A 26,226-nucleotide genomic window follows, 5' to 3' on the forward strand; every position below is an offset into this window, starting at 1 on the left:
TTCGTCTCTCGTGGCTTATCTTGGGGGTTCGCAACTAGGTGGTTTAACTTTGAATACTCTTTTGGTGCTCGTCGTAATTCCCTCTCGTGATCCTCCTCATTGGATTTTTCCTTTGTAGTAATAGTTTTGGTCTCCGTGGTCTCTATCGAATCTGAGTCATCCTCAGGGTCATTCATATACACGGGATCCTCTCCTGTCCCTATGTTAGTCTTTGAACTAGGTTTTGAGCTAGAAGCATTAAGGGATTTCTTTCTTCGTGTTTTCTTCTTTCTCGCTCGGCCAATGGATGCAGCATCTCTCTCTTTGAGGATGTAATTTTGCTTTTGGAGCATCGACCGTGTGAGTGCATTTACTGGTGCTATGTTTATAGTTGGTGGTGTCCCATCAACAATCTCTATTATGTTCAATGGTGTGATTTTCGGTGCGTTTGGATTGTTAGGACACTGTGCGATCAAATGATCTATGCCACAACGATTACAAGTGAGTATTGGCATTGCCAATGCATTCCCTTGACTTGTTTGCATTAGTGCAGCATTCTTTTGCATTCTAATGGGGCACTTAGCTACTCGATGTGGTCCACCACATTCGTAGCACTGAAGAGGTGGTCTCCTGGCAAAACTATTAATGTTTTGGCCTGTTGTTGCTAGCGCAGTAGCTTGATATACCGGTTTGATTTGTCCCCAATGGTCTTCCATATAGTACATGGGACACTCCTCAAGCATGTCGACTCCATAGGTGATACTAGAGTCTATGTCCTCTTTGCAATCTACATAAGTACTAGATGACTCGCAACCTATTTGGTTCATAGGTGTAACTCTTGGATGAGGGGGTTGCGGTCCTAGCACTGGAGGTGGCAATGGTGTGGTTTGGACCACATTTTGGGTTCTAGGGACCATGTGCTGTAATGGCAACTGTTGCTCCATCGGTGGGGTAGGCATCAATGCAGGAACTCGAGGTGAGTCTGCCCAAGCTATAGGCGGTCTATTTTCCATGATGCGTTTAAGCATTAGGCAATCCTTCGCTTGATGGCCATACCTACCACACGCGTTACAAGTCCCGTTAAACTTTACTCTGAAAGTAGGGCATTCACTCGTAGTATGTGGGCCCAAACAAATTGAGCACCATTGTTGCTCCCTTCTTGGATACATGTGAGTGCTTTGTGGAGCACGATTACCCCTAAGGCTTTCTTGGATGGCCTTTGTGAGATCTGCCAAAGTCATCTCAGATATCGTTTGCTCTTTCACGATTGGCTTTATCTTCATTGGCTCATGCCCTGATGCTTGCGAGCTACTTGACTTCGGCTCGGCAGACACTCTTTCTCCAGCAATCATTAAATTATCCTCCAATTGGATTGCATTCATGGTGACTGCTTCCCGAGTAGTGATACCTCTAATGACTAGGCCATTATAGATACTTTCATGTCGTAGTCCCCTAATGAATCTATCGAGCAATTGGTTGTTGTTGAATCGCTCGTTTGGATTGCATCGAGAATTCAAATTCTTTAGGCGACTAATGAAGTCTCTCATGGATTCACCTTCTTCTCGTTGGGCTTTCTGGAGCTGAGAGGCTACACCCCAAAGTACTCCCTCTCGTATGTATTCTTTTAAGAACAGTCTCCTAAGAGTAGAGTAGATCATTTTCTCTTCTACTCTTAAGGTTCTATACCAATCTCCAGCCTTTCCGCTTAGGGTCAAACTCAAAGCCTTACACTTATGTAGCTCATTGTGCTCTTCCAAGGAATCGCACACATGTTCAAAGACTTCCATATGCTTTCTAGCATCTCCGTCTCCACTGAATTTCTGTGTGAGCTTAGCTACTTGAACTGCCTTGCTCCTAGGCTCTCTATCAGGTGCACTACGCATGTTTTCCGCAATAGAGCGACCGATAGTTTGAGCAAATGCTGCCAAATCTCCTATTTGAGCAGGTATAATGGGTGTATGTGCTCCTGGAACCACATGTGAGATGGGAGTTGGCCTTGGCCTTGGCATACGCGCGGCTCTTGGGTCCCAAATTTTGTATGGTGGTGTACCAGACGGTGGTCCAAAGTTTACAGGCGTGGCCCTAGGCATAGGGGGTGCCTGATATGGCATGCTATTATTAAATGGCATGGCTCCACTTGTATAAGATCTTGGATAATTCCATTGTGGATTGTAAGCTCTTGGGATAGTCGGAGGTGTAGGAGCTACATGAGGGTGAGGTACGACAGGTGCACATGATTGATACATACATGTAGGTATAGTTGGGGGCACTGTGCTACTAGGCATTGACGCAATGTTAACAAATGAATTCCATGGTGTACTTCTTGTCATGCTCACCATTGGGATATGCATGGTAGCCGTAGTGTCATTAAGAGAAAGATGAGCTAGATCTGGGAAGGTAAAGCTGCCACTTGTGGGCTCAGATTGTACTGAGGCTCCTGGCGAAACAACATATGGAGGATCAATGGGGCTCGTTGAGGGAGTCTCCATTTGTGACAGGGTTGGTTGGTTGGCCTTTCCCGTATCCAAGAATCTCATTAGGCCTATTGAAGGCATGTTGATCCCTGTGTTCTGTCTTTCTAACTCGACAATCCTACGGAGGACATCACAGACTTTCTGTTGTTGCTCATCTATGCTAGTAGAACCCGATGTGGATTGTATAACATCTAACCAACCCACATGATAGGTGTGTCCTGTGTACCGATCAGTTAAAGCTTCTGCTTGTAGGTCATACTCCCAATTTTCGTTTAGGAATATCCCATCTAGGCCTGGCGTGCTGGAGGTTTCCCTTGAAGTGGAAGCATTAGTGCTCCCCATTGCTTGCCCCTTCGTGACTGCTACCTTGGGAGCACTCAGTTGCTCGGTTGGCATGATTGTTGTCATAGGAGCCTTTGCTTTCAGGGCTCGACTTTGTTCTAGCTTTCGTAGGTTCTCAATTTCCCTCTCCCTTGTTGCTCGCATATAGCATTCGATCTCTTGCACTTCGGCAAGACTCCTACCATCGGGTAGTAAAATCTTAGAGGGGGATAGTCCTAAAGGATCAAGAGGTGCAGTGGATGGAACATTCACATGCACACTCTCAAGAAGCATAGGGTCTATTTTAGGCATGAATGACGAATTTACTTCCCCACTCCCTTCATTTATTTCATTAACCGCATGTTCAGAGCGAGTAGCTCTACTAAGGGTCTCTTTTAAGCGGCTAAACACGCTGGACCCGGGCCGTGGGCCCATGGCATGCATGTCTTGACTTGAACTATCAGGGTTTGGTGTAGGATACCCCTCCATGACTTCGTAGTCAGAGGAAGAATCACTAGACGCGATATGAGGAGCTTGGGTCGCGCTACCTTGAGTCCCGGTCGATGAGTCCCGGTCGAAGGTCCAGAACCTAGGGTGGAGGAATAATGGGTGCCCGCGTAAATGGAGGCACTACCAATATGCTCGTGCTCTAACACTCGTCCAGAGCGTAGGTTCATATGACTTGGATCCCCTAGAAGTGTCAGTGAGGGCCCGTGAAGGCTGCTCACCTAGTAATTTTGGGTGTTTTGCAACCCAAGTCTTTTCTTATTTATTTATTTTTTGATTTTTTGTTCCTTTTTTTTCTGACCCAGCTATAGAATAGAACGTATGATAGCTCAAAACGAGCGTCTCGGTCAGAGGGACATGCCGTGCTTTACAGCCCTCCGTTTGGTCACTTTATGCCCTCGAAATCCCTAAAACCATCAATTTCTAGTAGGGAACTAGGCCCAAATTAGAAAGTCTAAGGGTGCAAGTGGGAAGAGAGTGGAGGACTTGTCCCACATGCTCTCATTCCCTCTTGAGGGGATAGGGTATATATATAAGAGTGAGTCTAGTATATATCATAAGACTGAAAACTGAGGCTTGGGCTTGGGCTTGGGGAAATGATCCCGATCCCGATCATAATTTTAGTGTAGCCCCCCAGTCACTCACGCTTAAATATTTTCTTTTTAGTTTTTTTTTTTTTTTGGGCGACGACCCCGCGCGGTTTTGGTGACCCTTTCTTGGCCACACACACTGTCACCTACCTAACCTCCCAGTCAACAGCTCACAACTCACAGACAGCTCACTACCTTATCTACTTACTAACAGTGCTGCTAACCACTAACTAATCTATGTTAACTGCTTACTGACAGTGAGCTAACTGTCCACCTACTTCCTCTCTCACTACCTTACTGTGCAAAGAGTGTGTGCAAGCAAACCTTGACAGAAAACTGTGTACAGACTGTGTGCAACAGAAATTGCTAACTGCCTTCCTACTTATTCATTCACTGCAAACAAGCTAACGACTACTAATTGTGCAAAGACTGTGTGTAAACAGAAAACACAACATTATGCAGAAATCACATAACTTGCAGACAATACAGAAATTAACAACTTGCAGAAAAACAACTCATTCCTCTTCCTCTTCCTCTTCCTCTTCTTTCCTACTACAAACAACTCATAGGAGAAGCACAAAGTGTCTCTTGGGCTTGGTGCAGGGCGATTCCCCGGCAGCGGCGCCAAAAATGTGCGCTCCTTGCCGCACTGTCGAAGCAAGGGACTTGCCGATACACCGTGTGCGAGCCACAAATGGCTCCAAGCACACAACAAGACTAATCTAGCAAGCTCAAAAGAGGGCAATGGTGTGTCACTCACCGCTCTATGCTCCTACCGTGGAGGATTCCTCGCCGCGATGAAGAAGAAGCTGCAGTCGTGCCGCGCTCAACCGCTTCGCCACCGTCGTGCCTTTGTAATGCTCGATTGCACACACACTCTCCCTCTCTCTCTCTCTCTCTCTCACATACACACACACACGAGGAGGTGAAGAAGAAGAAGATGGAGCAAGAGCACTCTTCTATTGCACAAATGAGAGAATAAGTGAATTTTAGGTTTAGTTGGCTTTTATATGAGCTCACCCCATTCACACTTGGGCGCCCATGCTTAACCAACTAATCCCTTGAATGTCCCAGTTAGAGTGCGCCTTTCATCGGCGATCACTCTTACCCTTTTCCTATTGGTCCGACAAGCCCGGTACCTGACTCTACCAAATACATAATACACGTCCGTCGTAGGTGATGGGGTGTCTGTGAGCCGTGAGGGTTAACACCACATAAGCATAGAAGCAGTAGAAGAGATACACAGTTGGCACTTGTTCATAGTGATTTGTGTGGACCTATGCCTAACCTATCTCTAGGGGGAGCTTCTTACTTTATGACATTTATAGATGATTACTCGAGGAAAGTATGGGTTTACTTTCTCAAGCACAAGGATGAAGCGTTTAGTGTTTTCAAAACGTTTGTGACACTTGTGGAGAATCAGAGTGGCAAGAAACTTAAATGCTTACGCACTGACAATGGTGGAGAGTATGTTTCAAAGGCCTTTCAAGACTTTTGTGAGTCAAAAGGTATAAAACGTGAACTTATTGCTCCTTACAATCCTCCTCAAAATGGTGTTGCTGAGAGGATGAATAGGACCATACAAGAGAAGGTCAGAAGTATGTTGTCTAATGCACAGCTGCCAAATGGGTTTTGGGCTGAAGCTGTATCAACAGCTGTTCATCTTGTAAATAGATCTCCTAGCAAGGTTTTGCAGAAGGATTCAGTGGCAGAGATGGTATGGTTAGGCAAAATGCCCTCATACAAGCATCTCAGAGTCTTTGGCTGTGAGGCATATACTCACGTTCCAAAGGAATTTAGGAACAAACTTGAGCCAAAGAGTAGAAAGTGCATCTTTCTAGGTTATGGTAATTCTGGTGAGATGGGGTACAGACTTTGGGATCCCGAATCCAAAAAGGTTGTCCGCAACAATGATGTTCACTTTAATGAATCCAAATATCATTCTAAACCAGAGAGGGTTGAGGAGATTAGAAGAGTTGTCTTCCAAGAAGATGGACCTGCACGTGCAAGACAAAATGTCAGGGCTCAAGAGGAGCAAGGACAGGATAGAGTGGAACCACAGGTTGTGGCTGAGCTTGAGCCACCTATTGTGCGTAGATCTGGACGTGTCACACGACCTTCTGATAGGTTTGTTCCATCTATGAACTATGTCATGTTGACTGATTGCAATGAGCCTTCATGTTACAAGGAAGCAGTGCAAATGAAGGACTCCGGGAATTGGCAATTGGCCATGCAGTCAGAGATGACAGCTCTGCATAAAAACAAGACATGGAAGCTAGTTAAATTACCACACGGCAAAAAGGCTCTACCTTGTAAATGGGTTTACAGGTATAAGATCACCGCTCATGATAGTCAGCCAAAGTACAAAGCAAGGCTTGTTGCCAAGGGCTTTAAGCAAGAACAAGGCATTGACTTTGATGAAGTCTTCTCTCCGGTGGTCAAGATGACTACATTGAGATGCTTTCTTGCATTGTTTGCCATATTAGATTTGGTGTTGCACCAAATGGATGTCAAGACAGCGTTCTTGCATGGTGATTTAGATGTGGAAATTTACATGCAGCAGCCAGAAGGGTTTGTTGAGAAAGGCAAGGAAGATTGGGTATGCCAGTTGTTAAAGAGTCTTTATGGCTTAAAACAATCACCGAGGGCATGGTACCATAAATTCCACAAGTTTATGCTTTGTCAAGGCTACAAACGTAGTGAGTTCGATCACTGTCTATATACAAAGAAGGCTAGGGATGGTAGTTGGCTGATCCTTATTTTGTATGTGGATGACATGTTGATTGCTGGCAAGCACTTGGAAGAAATTTCAGCTTTGAAGTTAAAGATGGCAAAATCGTTTGACATGAAAGACATGGGTGAGGCAAGTCATATACTTGGTATGCGCATTGAGAGAGACAGATCAAAGAAGTTGATTTGGTTATCTCAAACAGAGTATATTGACAAGGTTTAGCAACGTTTCAATATGGAGAAGGGAAAGGCACTGAGTGTTCCATTGCCACCAAATTTGAAACTTAGCAAACAAGATTGTCCTGTGTCTGAGGAAGAACAAGTTGAAATGGATAAGATTCCATATGCGTCTGCAGTGGGTAGTTTGATGTATGCAATGATTGCTACTCGCCCAGACATTGCATTTGCAGTGGGAGTAGTAAGTTGATACATGTCAAACCCAGGCAAGAAACATTGGGAGGCAGTGAAAGGAATATTGAGATACCTGAAAGCTACAAAGAGTATGCGTATATGCTATGGGAGTCAGGAGCTAAGTGTAAAGGGTTTTATAGACTCAGATTATGCAGGTGACTTAGACAACCAAAGGTCTACGTCAGGGTATGTCTTTACATTGGCTGGTGGAGCAGTATCATGGCGTTCTAGATTACAAGATTGGGTTACTCAGTCTACTACAGAGACTGAATATGTTGCAGCATCAGAGGCATGCAAAGAATCAATTTGGCTTAATCGACTAGTAACAGATTTGGGAATCAAAGAAGAGATGCCTGTGTTATATTGTGATAGTCAAAGTGCTATACAATTGGCTCGCAATCCAGTTTATCACTCAAAGACAAAGCATGTGGATGTGAAGTACCATTTCATCAGCGAAATGCTCGAGGATAAGCAACTTGAGCTTGTCAAAGTTCACACCACAGAAAATCCTGCTGATCTACTTACAAAAGGACTTGCCTCAGAGAGCTTTGCCCATTTTGGCAAGCAGTTAGGTGTAGGGTAGTACATCACTTCTCTACATTTCTTGTATATTAGCTTGTATAGTAGCTTCTCTCACACTTAAAGTACCACATTGGACTTTAAGTGGGAGGTTGTTGGGGTATAAAGCCCAATGTGGTCGCCCAGGTAAGTGGGCGGGCCGCCAGGTATGTACACATATTCCGTTGTAAAAACCTAATAAGAACTCACTATGCTCTACACATTACAGTAGAGCGAGTTCACCAAATCGTCGTGCTCTTCTTCTCGCACTCTCTCTCGTGTCGCACTTCCACTCGTACTCCTTCATTAAGTCTTTTGCAAAGTTGCTTGTAGCCCCATGTGTCAGCATGTGGTGCCATAGGAAGCTTCATAAGGTCTAATTTAATCACTTTATGGAGTTGTATGTAACACCATGTGCCGTCATGTGGTGCTATAGGAAGCTTCAAAGGGACTAATTTAAGCACTTTGTAGAGTTGCCTATAGCACCAGGTGTCGGCACTTAGTGCTATAAGAAGCTGTAAAGGGGCTCATTAAAGCAATTTGTGGAGATTCTTGTAGCACCACATGTTTGCCCATGGTGCTATAGCACCACATGTCGTCACCTGGTGATGTAGGAATCTTTAGAGGGACTAATTTGTGAGTGCGTGATGCTTGCATGCACGGTGCATAAAGGGGAAGAGGAGAGATGACATGGGGAGTGGATGGGCGACCTCTCAAAAGTGAAGCAAGAGTACTCCTTATTGCTTGTATATGTTCAATCAATAAGGTGAAACAATGAGCATCCAGATCTAGTGTTTGACTTGGGGTAAGGCACCCGCCTTTACCCTACCATAATAAAGCACCTACAAAGCTTCATATAGCACCATGTGCCAACACACGGTACTACAAGAATCTTTGAAAAGGGTATAATTTTCTCTTCCAAGATATTTGGCCCTTTTGGACTAGAGAAGAATTGGGCAAAACAAACTTCTATGTAGTTCCATGTATCACCACGTGACAACACCTAGTGGCAAGGGCTTAATTCTCCCTTTGCAAGCGCTTGATATTGGTTCTTAGACACTTGGGTCATTGTGGACAAGACAAGAATAAGGGAAAAAAGAAAAAAACATTTCACCCATCACAATATAGCGTGCAACACATAGCATAAATTGGATCATAACCATTTAGAAATTTTCTCAGGTTTTAGGTCGCTCAGGCTACGATAAGGCTCATTTCTCGTAGGAAACATTGTGTCCGTAATCTAGATCTGCCTAGGTGCTGAATCTAGATCCCTTTGGGTCTCTTCTACCAAACTCCTTAATTGCTTGACTCGCTCAATCTCCTTTGTAGGGTTTGGGTAAGTTCCTATCTTCTTCTTGGGTCCAGGCCATTGTGGCTCATACTACGATCTTCCTTATTGGTTTCTTTCCTAGTGGTCGTTTTGGTCTCCATGGTTTCACCTGAATCAAAATCCTCTTCAGCGTCGTTCATATATATGGGGTCGTCACCAGTCCCTATGTTGGTCTTTGAACTGGGGTCTGACTTCACTGCTTTTTGCGATCTCTTCCTTCGTGTTTTCTTCTTCTTCTGAGATTGGACAATTGATGACATGTCTCTTTCTTCAAGAATATAATTTTGGTTTTGGAGCATCGATCGTGTGAGTACATTTACTGATACCACATGCTTACTTTGTGTTGGCTCCTCAGTAACCTCAATTAAATTCAATGGCGTTATCTTTGGCGCATTTGGATTATTAGGACATTGGGCAATCAAATTATCTATGCCACATCAATTACACATGAGTATCGGCATTGTAGATGTGCTAGCTTGATTGGTTTGCATCAGTGTGGCATTCTTTTGTAATCTAATAGGACATTCGGCTACACGATGTAGACCTCCACACTCATAGCATTGAAGAGGTGGTCTCTTGGCAGTGTAATTGATATTTTGGTCTCTTATCGCAAGAGCAGCTACTTGATAGACAGGTTTGACTTGTCCCCAATAGTCCTCCATGTAGTATTGTGGACTTTCTTCAAGTGCATCAATCCCATAGGCCATATTAGGGTCTATATCTTCCTCACGGCCTTCCAAACCAACAATAGATGACTCACAATTCACTTGATTCATAGAGTGATTTTTGGATGTGGTGGTTGCGGTCCTAGCACTGGAGGTGGTAAGGGTGTTGTTTGAACAACATTTTGGGCCCTTACGGACCATGTGTTGTGACGTTTGTTCAAGAGGTGGGACCGGCATCAACGTAGGCACTCGAGGTGTGTTTGTCCATGCTAATGTTGGTCTATTAGCCATTGCATGCTTAAATACTATGCAATCCTTAGCTTGATGACCATACCTCCCACATGCATTGCAATTCCCATTGAATTTTACTCTAAAAGTAGGGAATTCACTGGTACTATGCGGACCATAGCAAACTGAACACCATTGTTGCTCCCTTCTTGGATACATATGATTGTTTTGTGGAGCACCATTGTCTCTAAGACTCTCTTGAATAGCCTTGGTGAGATCTACTAAAGTCATCTTAGATATCTTTGGCTCCTTAGCAATAGGCTTTAGGGTCATTGGATGATGCCCCGATGCTTGCGAGCTAGTAGATTTAGGTTCAATAGACACTCTTTCTCCTTAAATCATCAAATTATCCTCCAATTGGATCGCATTGGTGGTGACTGCTTCCCAAGTGGTGATTCCTCTAATGACTAGGCCATTGTAGATATCCTCATGTCATAGTCCCCTAATGAATCTATCAAGCAATTGGTTATATTGAAGCGCTCATTTGGATTACAACGAGAATTCAAATGCTTCAAGCAACTAATAAAGTCTCTCATTGACTCTCCTTCCTCTCGTTGGGCTTTTTGGAGATAAGATGCTACACCCCAGAGTACTCCCTCATGTATGTACTCTTTCAAGAACAGTCTCTTAAGAGTAGGGTAAATCGTTTTTTCTTCCACCCTTAGGGTTCTATACCAATCCCTAGCCTTTCCACTTAAGGTCAGGCTGAAAAATTACTCTTATGCAAGTCATTGTGTTCTCCTAGGGAATTGCATATTTGTTCAAATACTTCGATATGCTTCCTCACATCCCTGTCTCCACTAATTTTTTTTGTGAGCTTGGCTATTTGTATTGCCTTACTTCTAGGCTCTCTATCGGGCGTGTTACGCATATCTTCAGTAATGGATCAACCAATAGCTTGAGCAAAGGTTGCCAAATCACCTAAGTGAGTGGGTATAGTGGGGACATGCTCTCTCGGGATTGCATGTGGAATGGGGGTTGGCATTGCGCTTGGCGTATAGGAAGCCCTTGGGTTCCAAGTTTGGTACGGTGTTGTGCCATGTGGTGGCCCAAAGCTCATATGTGTGGCCCTAGGCATAGCAAACGTCGGATGTGCCATGCTAATGCTAGCTGGTATGGTCCCATTGAAATAAGAGCTTGGGTGTTATGGTTGTGGAGCATAATTTGTTGAAACAATGGGAGGGATAGAGCTACATGAGCATGAGGACCCATAGGTGCATATGATTGATACACACTTGTAGTCATAGTAGCCGTGGTGTCATCAAGAGAGAGATGAGCTAGACTTGGAAAGGTAAAACTATCACTTGTGGGCTCAGATTGTACAAAGACCTCTAGAGAAACAACATATGGAGGATCCATTGGACTTATTGAGGGAGTCTCCATTTGGGATAAGGTTAGTTGCTTAGCCTTCCCTGTATCCAAGAATCTCATGAGACCCGTTGAAGGCACGTGGATCCCTTTGTTCTGCCTCTCCAGCTCAATAACCCTATGGATAACATCACAAACTCCTTGTTGTTGATCCTCTACGCTAGTAGCACCCATTTTGGATTGTAGGACATCTAACCAACCCACATAATAGGTATGACCTGTGTATAGGTCGGTTAGAGTTTCTATTTGTAGTTCGTACTCCCAGTTCTCATTTAGGAACACTCCATCTAGGATTGAGGTGCTAGGGTGTCCTTTGAACTAGAAGCAATGTTATGGGTTGACCCTTAGTGGTTGCTAATTCAGGAGCACTCAATTTCTCGCATAGATGCAATGTGGATCTCTATGGGTTGACCCTTACTGGTCACTAATTCAAGAGCACTCAATTGCTCGCCTAGCATGGATGTTGACATAGGGGCTTTCGCTTTTAACTCTCTTCGTTGCTCTACCCTACGTAATCTCTCGATTTCCTTTTCCCTAGCTGCAAGGATATACCACTCAACCTCTTGCACTTCGGCAAGGCTTGTATCATTAAGCAATATAATCTCGGAGGGGAATAGCTCTGAAGAGTCAGGGGGTGGTGCAATGAATGGAGTATTCACGTGCACACTCTCCAAGAGCATGGGGTCTACGTTGGTCATGAATGGCAAATTTACTTCCCCACCCCCCTCATTTACTTCATTGGCTCCATGTTCGGAGTGAGTGGCTCAACTAAAAGTTTTCTTCAAGCAGCTAAGCACGCTCGACCCGAACCGTGGGCCCATGGCATGCATTTCTTGGCTCAAACTATCAAGATTAGGCATCGGGTAATCCTCCATGATGTCGTAGTCAGAGGAAGAGTCACTAGACGCAATATGTGGGTCTTGAGTGGACTACCTTGGGTTTTCGCTGAGGGCCTAGAGCCTAAGGTAGAGGAATAATGAGTGCCCACGTAAATGGAGACACTCTTGATGTGCTCTTCCTTTAGCACATGACCAGAGCGTAGGTGCATGTGACCTCCACACTCTAGAAGTGTTGGTGAGTGCCCGTGAAGGCCGTTCACCTAGTCTTTTAGTTGTTTACATTTTTTTCCTATTTTTGGTCCCTTTTTTTAACCAAGCCACGGAATATGGCATGTGATAGCTCAAAACGAGCGTCTTGGCTAGAGGACGTGCCATGCTTTACAACCCCGATTCGGTTACGTACAACCCTCGAAATCCTAAAACTAGTATTTTCTTAGGTGGGGAGAGAGCTAGAATTAGTAAGTTTAATGGGTGAGTGTGAAGGGGATGGTGGAGGACTTGAGGAACTTGTCCCACATGCCCTCCCTTCACTTGAGGTCCTAGTCTTTATATATAAAGTAGTGTGTATAGTAAGTATATCATAAGTCTGAGGACTGAGGCCTGGGCCTGGGCTTGGGGATCCCTTCCTTTTAAAGTGAGATTTATCTATTTAGTTTTGTTTTGAATTTTTCTTTTTAATCCCAGATATCTTGAGGGTTTTTATTTATTGGATAATGCTGCACGTGGGCATCGAGCTCACATGCGCACACAACAGCTCTGTCTAACTCCGTCTAGTCTTCTTGCAGCTAACACACAGCTAACACAATTAATTAACACTAATTATCTGCTAGCACACTATCTAACACAGAAATGCACACTCACTGAAATTCAACCTTCTCACTGTCTACTCTACTACTCTATGTATACTACACATTACTGGTCTAAACACTGACTAGTAGATCTGCTAACCCTGCACATTGCACTCACTTAATAGTTCTCACACAAACTACAACAAAAGGATAAAAACAGATGGAAGAAAGGCTTCCAGAGGTAGCATTGAGTGCTCCTCAAGATTAATGCAAGGTAGTTCCCAGCAATGGTTCCAAAAATGTGCGCTTTGCTGCACGTGTCAAAGGCTGGGAACTTGCCTATGCATTGTGTGAGAGCCTCGAAAGGCTGCAAGCAACAACTAGAGAGTCCTAACAAGCTCAAAGAAACAATGGTGTGTCACTCACCGCTCAATGCTTCCGTCATGAATAATCTTGTGCTGCAAAGAAGGAGCCGCTATCAGTGCCGCGCTCAACCGCCTCGCCGTCGTCGATGCCGCAACAATGCTCAATTACACACACACACACACACACACACACACACACACACACACACACACACACACACACACACAAACTCTCTCTCTCTCTCTCTCTCTCTCTCTCTAGCATACACACGTGAGCACACGAAGGAGAAGGAGAAAGAGATGGAGCAAGAGCACGAGATGGAGCAAGAGCACTTCTTAGCTTAAAAGAATGAGGATTTTTGGTCAAAATAGACCTTTTATAAGAGTTTAATCTATTCACACATGGGCGCCCACAGTGGCCGGTCAAAGTAAAAATAGTATCAAATGAGATATGTGGTGCACCTCTCATAGGCAATCACCCAAGCACCTATAGGATTGACAAGCCCGGTCCCTGACTCAAAACAATGTGATATCCGTGGATGTTAACTAGACCGAAGCCCATTTGCCAAGGTCAGCACCAAGCGATGGGAAGCGTTGGGTAGTCACCAAGCCTTCTATTGGCTCGGTAATGACTCCACTATCTCTTGTAATGAATTTAACACCAAGGTCAGCACCAAGCGATGGGGAGCGTCGGGTAGTCACCAAGCCTCCTCTTCGCTCGATGTTGACTCCACTATCTCTTATAATGACTTTAACACCAAGGTGAACACCAAGCGATGGGGAGCGTTAGGCAGTCACCAAGCCTCCTATTCGCTCGGTGCTGACTCCACATCGCTTGTAATGGCTTTAACACCAAGGTCAGCACCAAGCGATGGGGAGCGTTGGGCAGTCACCAAACCTCCTATTCGCTCGGTGTTGACTCCACTGTCACTTGTAATGACATCACCAAAAAGGGTCTTTGTTGTCGGTTAACAAAACCTAAAATCTCTTTTTCATATATGTCCAAGATTCGTTCATCGGCATTGAGCCTTTGGCTCTCATATGCTATGGCATGCCCTTCTTGAAGCAAGACTGCTCCAAGGCAATCACGACAAGCATCACATTGGACCTCAAATGGCTTTGAGAGACCCGGAAGCATAAGGACTGGTTGGGAGGTAAGCTTCTCTTTGAGCTTGTCAAAAGCATTCTGCTCCTTAACAGTCCATGAGTACTTAATGTTCTTCTTTGTTAAGTCATGTAATGGTCAGCTATTTGAGAGAATTTTGCTATGAAGCGTCTAAAGTATGCACACATACCAATAAAGCTCCTTAGCTCATGTAGATTCCTTGGGTTAGGCCATGCTTTTATCACCTCCAACTTTCATGGATCCATACGAATACCATCTTGAGAGATAATATGACCTAAGTATTGAATTTCCAACCGCTATTGGAAGATATTGCAAATAGTTTACCACATAAGTAGATAATAGACGAATGTTTCTATTGCTTCCAACACATTGGAAGAGAATAGATTTTGGTACTGATTGATGAAATATCCTCATGTAGCAATCAACAAGTTTTTCATCTATGATGAAGACCAGAAGCATCACAATGTGTGATCTCCATACACCAAAGAACCAAATGTAGAAGGTTTGGAAACATTTGTTCATCACCAAGTATTCATGTCCTCTTCCACTTAAGAAGGTATGGTGCCCCCGATGAAAGGTATATGTGAAGAGAGGAGAAGTTGACTTTGAACAGGTGAAACCCAATGTGAAGATGATTGGGGCTTCAAAAGTTTGGAAAATCCACTCTTCTTTTGATTGATAAAAAGCTTGTTCTCTCTCAAAGCTTGAAAAATCACCTGGAGATGTTGCTTGTGTTCCTCCAAGGACTTGGAGTAGATGATGAGATCATCAGTGAATTTGCGATAGGGTCTAAATATTTTCTCCATTAAACGATTGAACGTGGCTAGTGCATTAGTCAAGCCAAAAGGCATGACTATATATTCATAAAGACCAAACGTTGTGTCATAATACCTAATATCTATTTCTCCTAAATGATTTTCTCATGTTAAACTGATCATTTAATATGGGGAAGTACCAGGGGAGAAAAAGTTAGAATATTGGTTAAGCTGGCAGACCGGCCACAATAGGGATCTAAAGGGGGGGCCATCTGCAAAAGAGCAATGTGCAACAATGGGCTTAAAAGACCCTCAGGTTTAGCCCATTAAGACTTCCAAAATGCTAAGGTTCCAAAATTCAAAGGTTGTGTCCAAAGGTCAAACACTAGGGAAGTTGGATGCTTTGTGTGTGTCCCAAAAAGTCTTCACAAGTCCTACATAGGAGGGGGCGAGCCCCGGAAGTAGGGGATGATAGAGAAACACACGCACACACACACACACACACACTCACAAGCTTCCTTTACACAAGGGGAAAGAGGGACACATGTCAGCTCCCTAGCTCAGATGCCCACAAGGTGTACTCAAATCATATTGGATGGCCATGGAGGTGGGACCAATGAGAATTAGGCTATAGTAAATCTAGTTTAATTAATTTAAAAAATAAAAGAACCAATAAGACTATTGGATAGTCTCCCAAGGGGTCCAATGAGCATTCAACAGCCCAATGGCTTGCCTCATACCTATTGGCCAGGAGGCAAAGGGGTCCAATGAGAGTTTAGTTGCATTTATTACTTACCTAAAGCTCTCACAAAAGGGGAAAGGGGGACACATGTCAGAAGGCTATCACTTATGCTTCTTAATACTCATTGGCTAAGCCTGGAAAGGGCCAATAGGGTTGCAGCATGAGCAAATAGCAAGAGGGGCCGACCAAGAGAGAGGGGGCTGATTTTCTCAAGGCATTATCCACACACACTCACACAAACTCATGTGTGAAGCAAGAAGACTCTCTCTCTCTCTCCTTCTCAAGCTTTAATGGAAAGCTCATGTGTGAAGCAAGAAGACTCTCTCTCTCTCTCCTTCTCAAGCTTTAATGGAAAGCTCATGTGTGAAGCAAGAAGACTCTCTCTCTCTCCTTCTTAAGCTTTAATGGAAAGCCTATCCCCTACTCCAAACTTGTGAGAAGAGAGGCCTACACCAACAACTCTTGGCTTTGTGATGCAAATCCAACCAAGAGCCAAGCTTCAATGCATCCTCATCTCCTCTACCATGCTAATTACTAAGCTAAGCTATGCTAATATGAGTGATTATGTGAGGAGATGTACATCTTTCTCGTAAGACTACACCTTCTTCCTCTCAATCTACTCTCATACCTCGCTAGCTCTAACCATCTTCGAGGGTGTGTGAGGTCTTGGGTCTGAGACCGTCAGGGAATTGATGTTGTGTTTTATAAGTGTTTTGCTTAGTGCTTGAAGTTTCCATGTCCATTGCACTAGCTAGTATTGAAGGAACACAAAGAATTGTATTGTAAAATGTCTCTCTTGATGGGAGAAACCATAATACAAAGCCTTTTGAAGGGGGGACCGGCTCCATGTAAATCCGGTCCTCAACTGTTGTCAACAGCTTAATTCTCTCTCTTTTGAAGTATTATTCATGCTATCTAGCTAGGTGTTATACTTTTTGTTGCTGTCTCCACCCAAGCACTCTTGTTATTCTCATTAGGAGTCTATTTTTATGAAATGCTCACTATGTTCATGCTATTTTCCGCTACACACAAGTTACTAGGCCATTAAATGTTACACACTGTACAAAACACGGTCTTTAGGATATCTTCATTCAATATCCTTATTTGATGATAGCCACTGTTAAGGTCAATCCTACTAAAGTAAGTAGAGCCTTGTAGCTTATCAAACACATCTTCTACCCGAGGTATGAGAATTTTTTTTTTGATAGTGATATGGTTTAGTGCTCGATAGTCCACACACATGTGGTATGTACCATCTTTCTTTTGCACTTTAGAACAAAAGGGAGCGGATCTAGTCCTCACCATACCTTTGTCTACCAATTCTTGTACTTGCCTCACGATCTCCTCTTGTTGAGCTTGGAAAACTCGATAAGGAGGCTTGTTAGGCGGTGAGCTTCCTGGTAGGAGCTCAATTCGATGATCATCATCCCCTCGTTTAGGAGGTATGTCCATAGGGATATTATCGATGAACACATCTTGGAATACTTTTAGAAAATTAGACAAGTCCAACTCTTCTTAATTCTTGCCATTTACATTTGATAAAACATTAGGACCTTTTAGGGACTCTTTGACAAAAATCATGTACGTAGAAACTGAGCTTTTCAATGATTTATCAAAAGCAGGAGGATTTACAAGTGGTATAGTACGCCCAGACTCACTAGCATCTATATACATGCGCTTTTTCCTATGTAGGTGAAGTAGATTCTCCTTTTAGGGAACTTCATGTTGGCAGCCATGCGATTGAACCATGATGTCCCTAGGATATCATCCTCATGTTGGAGAGGAGAGATGAAAAAGTCTTCTTTGTCGACATAGCTTTGGACATGAAGCCTCAACTTCCCAATCAAGGGAGTAGCGGAGGCTTGTTGTCCCTTAAACGTTCTATCGGCAGTTACAGTATCTCCCATCTCGAAAGCTTGAATGCCCAACTTGGTGGCCAACTCCATTGATATGAAATTATGAGCAGAGCCAGGGTCAAACAAGATCAAAGCATCATGCTCCCTTACCTTTCCCCAAGCATAGGAGAGAGGTGATCCTTTGCAATGAGCATCCTCTTTTGGAGCTTCGGTAGTGGATGTTCTTGGAGTCTCATTGTGGGCATTTCTCTTGGGACAAGAATGATAACCATGTCCTTGCTCCCCACACTTAAAACATTTGTGGTCCTTGCAAAAATATTCAAGCTCTTTAGGAGAGAGTTTATTTTTACCTTTGTAAACTCCCTTCTCCTTGGACCGATTGTTGTTGTTGTTGTTATTGGAATTGCCTTGAGAAGAATTTTGGGCATTGCTTTTTGCCTTTGAATCATTTTTGTCTTTGCTTTCAATGGGATTGACATTCCTTGTAGCCCCTTGTTGGAAATTGATGCGTGAAGCAACCATAGTGTGGCGGATCACTTCGGTGATAGAACTAGGCCGTTGGGAGTTGACGTACTTGGCCATCTCTTTAGGTAATCCCGCATAGAATTGTTGCTTTTTCTCCGCGAAGCCTATCTTTTGAAAGAAAGTAGCCTTGAGATGTAAATCCCAAAACTTGTCCACATATTTGTGAATAGACTTATGGGAGAGAAGCTTTAAACTCCGTCATTCGGTAAGCACTTTGTCCTTTGCTTTGCTTGCAAGGAATTACTTCATGATGGAAACTCGTAGAGTTTTCCATGTCTTTGGGGCTTCGTCATTGCCACAAAGGCTAGCCCACCATTGACGAGCAAATTTCTGAAAGTGCATAGCTACATGGCATAGCTTGGAGCACTTCGTGAAGCCCTCATCTCCAAAGGCCACATCAAATTGTTGGATGAAGGCCAATACTTTGTCAGTATCACCAAAGGTGCCATCATAGGTGAGAAACGAGATACTCTTTCCTCCCTCTTTGAACTTCTTGAGTTTTTGGGACCTTCGCCATGCGGGTAAGATTTGCGATGTCCTCCCCTCTTGTATTCTCTAGGGGAATAGTTGTAGCTTTCGTCGGAAGAGGAGGAAGGTGAAGAAGAAGGAGAAGAGCGTGACCTCTTTCTTACCCTTTTCTTCCTTTGTTTCTTCTCTTCCCTTTCGGAATGACAAGGATAAGGATTGTGGGTTGACCGTTTCCCCTTTGGAGAAGTTGGCGACCGTCTAGACCGCCGTCTTCGTGGAGCCACATCTTCAAAGGAACTTAGCGATTTTCTTATTTCTCTTTCTTTAGATCCCTCCTCTCATATGGGAGAGAGTCTTCTTTTGGGGGTCTCATCAAGAGGACTCCTAAGCTCTCTTTCCTCTTGTAGAGGAAGGGAAATCCCATAAGCACAAAGTTGTTAAGTTTGGCTTGCAAAACAGGGTTGCCCATAGCTTGCTGCAACCTAGTAACAAGGTAATTGACAAACATGGGGGCATCATCATTAGCACCTTCATGTGAAAAATCAAAGTTATTTATGTTCACTCTACTCTCTTAGTTATTGTTGGTCATGCTAATATAACTTAGGTATAGATTACTTTGTGCTTTGGTACCCTCAAAAACCTTAGTCGCTACTCTTTTTTATCTTTGAAAATCAGTCCTCAATCGATCCCCACCGTGGTTTAGACACTATTGATTACAAATACTAGTGGAGAGGGTCTAACATTGCTCGGTTGATTATGGTTCCTGTTGAGCTTGCTCGTAGCTCAATAATGGTTAAGCCAAAGGCAAGCCACGAGAGGCTCCATTATTCAGACTATCATTTCCAACGGTGTACCTCAAACTAAGTCCTTCTCAACCAAGATAATAGATCCCTGTCCCACTTACCCTATTGCAATAAACATGCCCAACCTTTCATGGACAACTTAAGGACCTCTCTTCTTAAGCAAGAAAAGAGAAACCAATAGCTTTGAAAACAATGTAGTGGAAATGGCCTATGAACTTAGCGAATAGAAAAATTAAGAGAATTAGAGTGAATATATTTGTGCGACTACTTTGAGCGCATAGAGGGTGAACTTAATTAGCGGTAGCAACATATCCATAGTACTTAATTAACTTTGCATGAACAATACTTTTGCAAGAGAGAGAGTTTAGAGAACTTGACAACAATTTTCGACCGGATTTATGTGGAGCCGGTCCCCCCCTCCAATAGGCTTTTATATTATAGATTCTCTCATCAAGAGAGACTTGGTACAATACAATCTTTGTGTTCCTTGTGACCTGGGTGATGCAATGAAGATGGAAAGCTTTATGCATCCCGAGCATAACATAGACTTTGTAGAAAGCATTAACCATCACCGGCCTCAGTCCCAAGGCCTCAAACATCTTCAAAGGTGGAGAGAGCTAGCGGGGAATGAGGGTAGGGAAGAGGAAGAAGAAACATTCATAGGAGAAAGAAATAGTACCTCACTTATCATCACTCTTCTTGCTTAGCATACATAATAGCATAATAATGAAGATGGAGAAGATGGCAAGCTTAAGCATTGAAGCATGGCTCTTGGTTGGATTTGCATTCCATAGCCAAGAGTGTTGGTGTAGGCTCTTAACTTCTCTACTACTAGCCTGGAGAAGGAGATGGAGCTCTTGCACTTTGCAACTCACACAATCAAAGTGTGTGTGTGTGTGTGTGGGAGAGTATACCCCCCAAGCTAGCCCCCTCCTTGCTTTGGTCGACCCTCTCTTCAAGCACTAGCTGGCACTTGATTGGATCTCCTCAATCCTAGCCAATCACATGCTTAGTGCATATCAAGCAACAAGGGTACCCTTGGGGAAAAGTGTCCCCCTTTCCCCTTTGAGAGAGAGGACTTGATAAATGCATAAACAATTAATTAAATTAACTCAATTATCATTGGACCCCTTGGGAGGCCAATCAATAGGTTTTAGGCACACCGGAGGGCAACATGAAGAGGAGCTTGACAAGTGTCCTATTTGCTTTCTTTGTACCAAGCTTGCCTTGTGCGAGGGTGTGTGTGTTCTCTCTCTAGCTGCTACAAAGAGGGATCACCCCCCCTTGAGTGGGGATCATGTTGAATTTCTGGAACACCTTAGCACCTTAGTCATTATGTAACATTTAATGCACTAATAACTTGTGTGTAGCGAAAATTGATAGCATCGTGTGAGCATTTCATTAAGAACAAGTTCCTAATGAGCATAGAGAGATTACATAATTTGAGAAAGCAACATAGCAATTTACACCTAGCTAATTTGGCATTGACAATACTTGAAAAGAGAGAGAAATAGAACAATTGACAACGGTGAGGACCGGATTTACATGGAGCCGGTCCCCCCTCCATAAAGGCTTTGTATTATAGCGTCTCCCATCAAAGGAGACTTTTGTATAATACTATTCTTGTGCTCCTTGACAAAACTCATTGGTGGAATGAAGATGGAAGATTCATGCACCAAATTATGCTTGAAAAACACACCCAGTGTCCCTAGCCTCAGTCCCAAGACCTCACACACCTTCAAAAATGGTGAGAGCTAGCAAGGAATGAGGATGTTGAAAGGAAGAAGATGTCTCTTACGAGAAAGAAGTATTATCCTCACATAATCACTCTAATTAGCATAGCTTAGCTTAGTAACTAGCATGGTAGAGGAGATGAGCATGCCATTGAAGCTTGGCTCTTGGTTGGATTTGCATTCCATAGCCAAGAGTTGTTGGTGTAGGCCTCTACTCCTCAATGCTTGGAGAAGGAGATGGAGTTCTTCTTGCCCACATGAGTTGTGTGTGTGTGTGTGTAGCAATGTGTTTACTAAAATGCAGCCCTCTCTCTTCTTGGTCAACCCTTCTTGCAAATTACTCATGGTGGCTTCCCATTGGCTCGTGCAAAGCTTAGCCAATCACAAATTAGGAGCATAATTGATAGCCTTGTGACATGTGTCCCCCTTTTCCCTTTTGTGAGAGCTTTAGGTAATTAAATAATTCATTTAAACTCTCATCGGACCTTTTAGTCTTCTGGCCAATAGGAATCAAGCAAGCCATTGGGCTGCTTGGACCCCTTGGTAGACTGTCCAATAGTCTTCTAGGGAGCTTAATTTCTATTGGTCCTTTTATCAAGCATTTTTAAATTGATTAGACTAATTTTACTCTAGCCTAATTCTCATTGGTCCACCTCTATGGCCATCCAATAGGATTTGAGGGGAAATTGGGGGAAACTGGCCTAAGAGCCTGCCATGTGTCCATTCTTCCCTTTTGGGAGAGCTTGGGAGTGTGTGTGTGTGTGTTTCTCTCTCATCCCCTACCATTAGGGCTTGCCCCCTCCTTCCTAGGGATGTGGGAATAATTTTTAGTCTTCCCATGACCATCCAATTTCCCCCTACTTCTTTGGCCTTTGGACAATTGATTTAAATTTAGGAAGTTTAGTCTATGGAAGTCTTAATGGAGCTGAACCTTAGGCCTTTTAAGCCCCATTGAAGCACATTGCTCTTTTGCAGACTCTCCCCCTTTGGATCCCTATTTTCTCTCCTTCGGATCCCTACAGAGACCGGTCTGGCAGTCTTACCAATATTCTAGCGTTTACTCCCCTGGTACTTCCCCATATAAAATGATCAGTTTAACATGCAAAAGTCATTTGGGAGAATTAGATATTAGTTTTTATGAAACATTAAGCACCTAGTGAGTTACTAGAAAGAAGTATTATTCTCACATAATCACTCTAATTAGCATAGCTAGCTTAGTAATTAGCATGGTAAAGGAGATGAGCATGCCATTGAAGCTTGGCTCTTGGTTGGATTTGCATTCCATAGCCAAGACTTGTTGGTGTAGGCCTCTACTCCTCAATGCTTGGAGAAGGAGCTAGAGTTCTTCTTGCACACATGAGTGTTGTGTGTGTGTGTGTGTGTGTGTGTGTGTGTGTGTGTGAATGTGTTAGACTAAAATGCAGTCCTCTCTCTCTTCTTGGTCGACCCCTCTTGCAAAATACTCATGCTGGCTTCCCATTGGCTCCTGGAAACCTTAGCCAATCAGAAATTAGGAGCATAATTGACAGCCTTGTGACATGTGTCCCCCTTTCCCCTTTTGCGAGAGCTTTAGGTAATTAAATAATTCATTTAAACTCTCAGTGGACCTTTTATTCTTCTGGCCAATAGGAATCAGGCAAGCCATTGGGCTGCTGGATGCTCATTGGACCCCTTGGTAGACTGTCCAATAGTCTTCTAGGGAGGTTAATTTCTATTGGTTCTTTTATGGCAAGCATTTTAAATTGATTAGACTAATTTTACTCTAGCCTAATTCTCATTGGTACACCTCTATGGCCATCCAATAGGATTTGAGGGGAAACTGGGGGCAACTGGCCTAGGAGCCTGCCATGTGTACATTCTTCCCTTTTGGGAGAGCTTGGGAGTGTGCGTGTGTGTTTCTCTCTTATCCCTACCATTAGGGCTCGCCCCCTCCTTCCTATGGATGTGGGAAGACTTTTTAGTCTTCCCATGACCATCCAATTTCCCCCTACTGTGGCCTTTGGACAATTGATTTAAATTTAGGAACTTTAGCCTATGGAAGTCTTGATGGAGCCGAACCTTAGGTCTTGTAATCCCCATTGAATCATATTGCTCTTTTGTAGAGACCGGTCTGACAGCCTTACCAATATTCTAGCGTTTACTCCCCTGGTACTTCCCCATATTAAATGATCATTTTAACATGAGAAAATCATTTGGGAGAATTAGATATTAGTTTTTATGACATTAACTCTCTCTTGAAATCATAGTCGTCCTTGACTATGAGGTAGAGAAGATAAAGCCTAGTCATTAGTCCGTTTGCTAGCGGGTAAAGGATCCCTATTTTACCCTGCGACACCATTCCAAAATGGATGAGTAGTCCATTTGGTCCTTGAGATCCTTAACTACCGCAAGCATGTCTGTACTTTAGTCCGCATCAATCTTCCATAGTAGAGTGACAAGCTCTACTTGGTGTTCGGGAGACGTTGTCTCCACAAACATGATCCTAAGCATGCATACTTATTAACATTTATGCACAATAAAGAAAAAGAGAGTCTTATAAGACAAAACCTTTGTTCATTTAAACATATTTACATTTGCTTACTCTAGGGAATCATTGTAAGCATTGACAAGGTTTAGGTTATCCTTTAATTGTATGCCTTGCATCCCTCTAGCATCTTCAAAAGGATAATTTTTAAACTTGATATGATATCATCGGATGGTCTTACCGCCTCATCATACCTTGTCTTCGTGTCAGAGAATGGACTCAAGCGCAACACCTCTTCTTGGTCCTCGATCTCCGGTGGGTCTTCAATGATTGCTTCTTGAGGTGGCTCTCCTTTGTAAGGCTTTAGTAGGCTCACGTGGAAGCATTGTGTATGAGCCAATGGTTGGGAAACTTGAGTTGATAGGTCATCTCATTGATTGGCCTAAAAATCTGAAAGGGACCATAGTACCTTTGTGCTAACTTAGCATAGTACTTTTGGTGTCTTGTAGGATTCTTGCCCGTTGTGTGCCTTAATCAAGCTTTGGGAAACTTAAGCAAGACCCAATCATTTTGTTTAAAGGCTAGGGCTCTTTTGTGCTTATCAGCAGCAACCTTTTGTCTTTGCTCATAGATGGATAAAGCATCCTTAATCTTTTGGAAAGATTCTTGCAGGTCTTGGCTATATTCATCTAGGGCAAAGATCTTCCCATGTACCTTGAGTAGCAGGGGACTTTTTGATCTTCCCTCTATCACCTCAAAAGGTGCTTTTCATGTGGAAGTATGTAGTACAGTGTTATTGTAAACATACCACACTAAGGGTAAGTACTTCTCCCACTGGGACTTTTGATCTACTTCTCTGACATAAGCTTTTAGTAGATCAAGAATTGTTAGGTTAGCTATTTCACTTTGGCCATCCGTTTGGGGATGATAGGCCAAAGAGAAGTTTAGCCTTGTAACTAAATTTTCACAGAGACCCTTCCAGAAATTACTGGTCATTCTAGGATCTCTTTTTGACACTATGGACATTGGCAAGCCGTGGTATTTGAAGATTTGTGATATAAAGAGGGTTGCCATTTGATGGGCCTTGATAGTATTTTTGAGAGGTATGAAATGTACTTGTTTGCTAAACCTGTCTACTATCGTCCATATTCCAGTATTCCCATGGATAGACTTGGGCAATCCAAAGATAAAATCCATAGATATGCTCTCCCATGGTGAATTAAGGATTGGCAAAGGTTGAAGCAATCCAAGTTGCTTCCCTCTATCAAACTTCGTCTTTTGCCATACCAGACATTTTGAAACATACTCTTGTATGTTTGCTTTCATGGCAGGCCAATAGAAATATGTTTTTATCCCTTCTAGGGTAGACTGAATCCCTCTATGCACCACATAAGGAGGAGCATGAGATTCATACATTACTTTCTCACGTAGTGAGTTAGTAACGCATAGTCTATTTCCATAGAGAAGATAATCATCTTGTAGAATAAATGGTTCTTCCTTCTTCCCTAGTGCAAGGGCTGAAATCACATCTCTAAAATCGGGATCGATAGCATACTCATCTATCATAGAAGATAGATCATTGTGCGTTGCTATGGATACCGCATTCACTCGGTCGTCTTGAGAGTGCATCAGCCACTTGATTATGCTTGCCAGCAATGTGAGAAATATGAAAATGAAATTGCGAAAAGAAATTTGCCCACCTCATTTGTTTGTCGGAGAGCTTGGTCTGTGTCATGAAGTACTTAAGGCTTTGGTGATCCGTTCACAGAATGAAAGGAGTCCCCAGAAAATAGTGCTTCCACAAATCTAGAGCATGTAGAACTCCTAAGAGTTCCTTCTCATATATACCTAGAGCTTGCTCAACAGGGTCGAGCCTTTGACTTTCATAGGCTATGGCATGCCCTTCTTGGAGAAAAATAGCTCCAAGGCAATCACCACAAGCGTCGCATTGGACCTCAAATGGATTTGATGGATGTGGCAGTGTACAGGTTGAGAGATAAGATTCTCTTTAAGCTTTTCAAAAGCATTTTTCTCCTTGGTGGACCATATATACCTAACGTTTCTCTTTGTTATTTCATGTAATGGTCCCGCAATTTGTTAGAAATTTTCTACGAAGCGTCTATAGTATGCACACATACCTATAAAGCTTCTTAGTTCATGAAGATTCCTTGGATTAGGCCATCCTTTTATTACCTCTAACTTTGATGAATCCATTTGGATGCCATCTTGAGAGATAATATGACCTAAATATAGTCTTTACAATGTCTTGATAAACTATCCTTACTTGATGTGGTAGCCACTTTTTAGGTCAATCCTACTGAAGAGGTTGACCCCTGTAGCTTATCAAATAGGTCTTTTACCCATGGAACGGGAAATCTATTCTTGATAGTGATCCTATTTAGTGCTCTATAATCGACACACATACGATATGTGCCATCTTTCTTTTGCACTAATAACACTAGTGAACAAAAGAGAGATGAGCTAGGGCTTACCATGGCTTTCTCAACCAACTCATGCACTTGCCGCATAATCTCCTCTTGT

Source organism: Adiantum capillus-veneris, chromosome 12 (assembly GCF_014529385.1).
Source record: "Adiantum capillus-veneris isolate H3 chromosome 12, ASM1452938v2, whole genome shotgun sequence".
Classification (NCBI taxonomy): Eukaryota; Viridiplantae; Streptophyta; class Polypodiopsida; order Polypodiales; family Pteridaceae; genus Adiantum; species Adiantum capillus-veneris.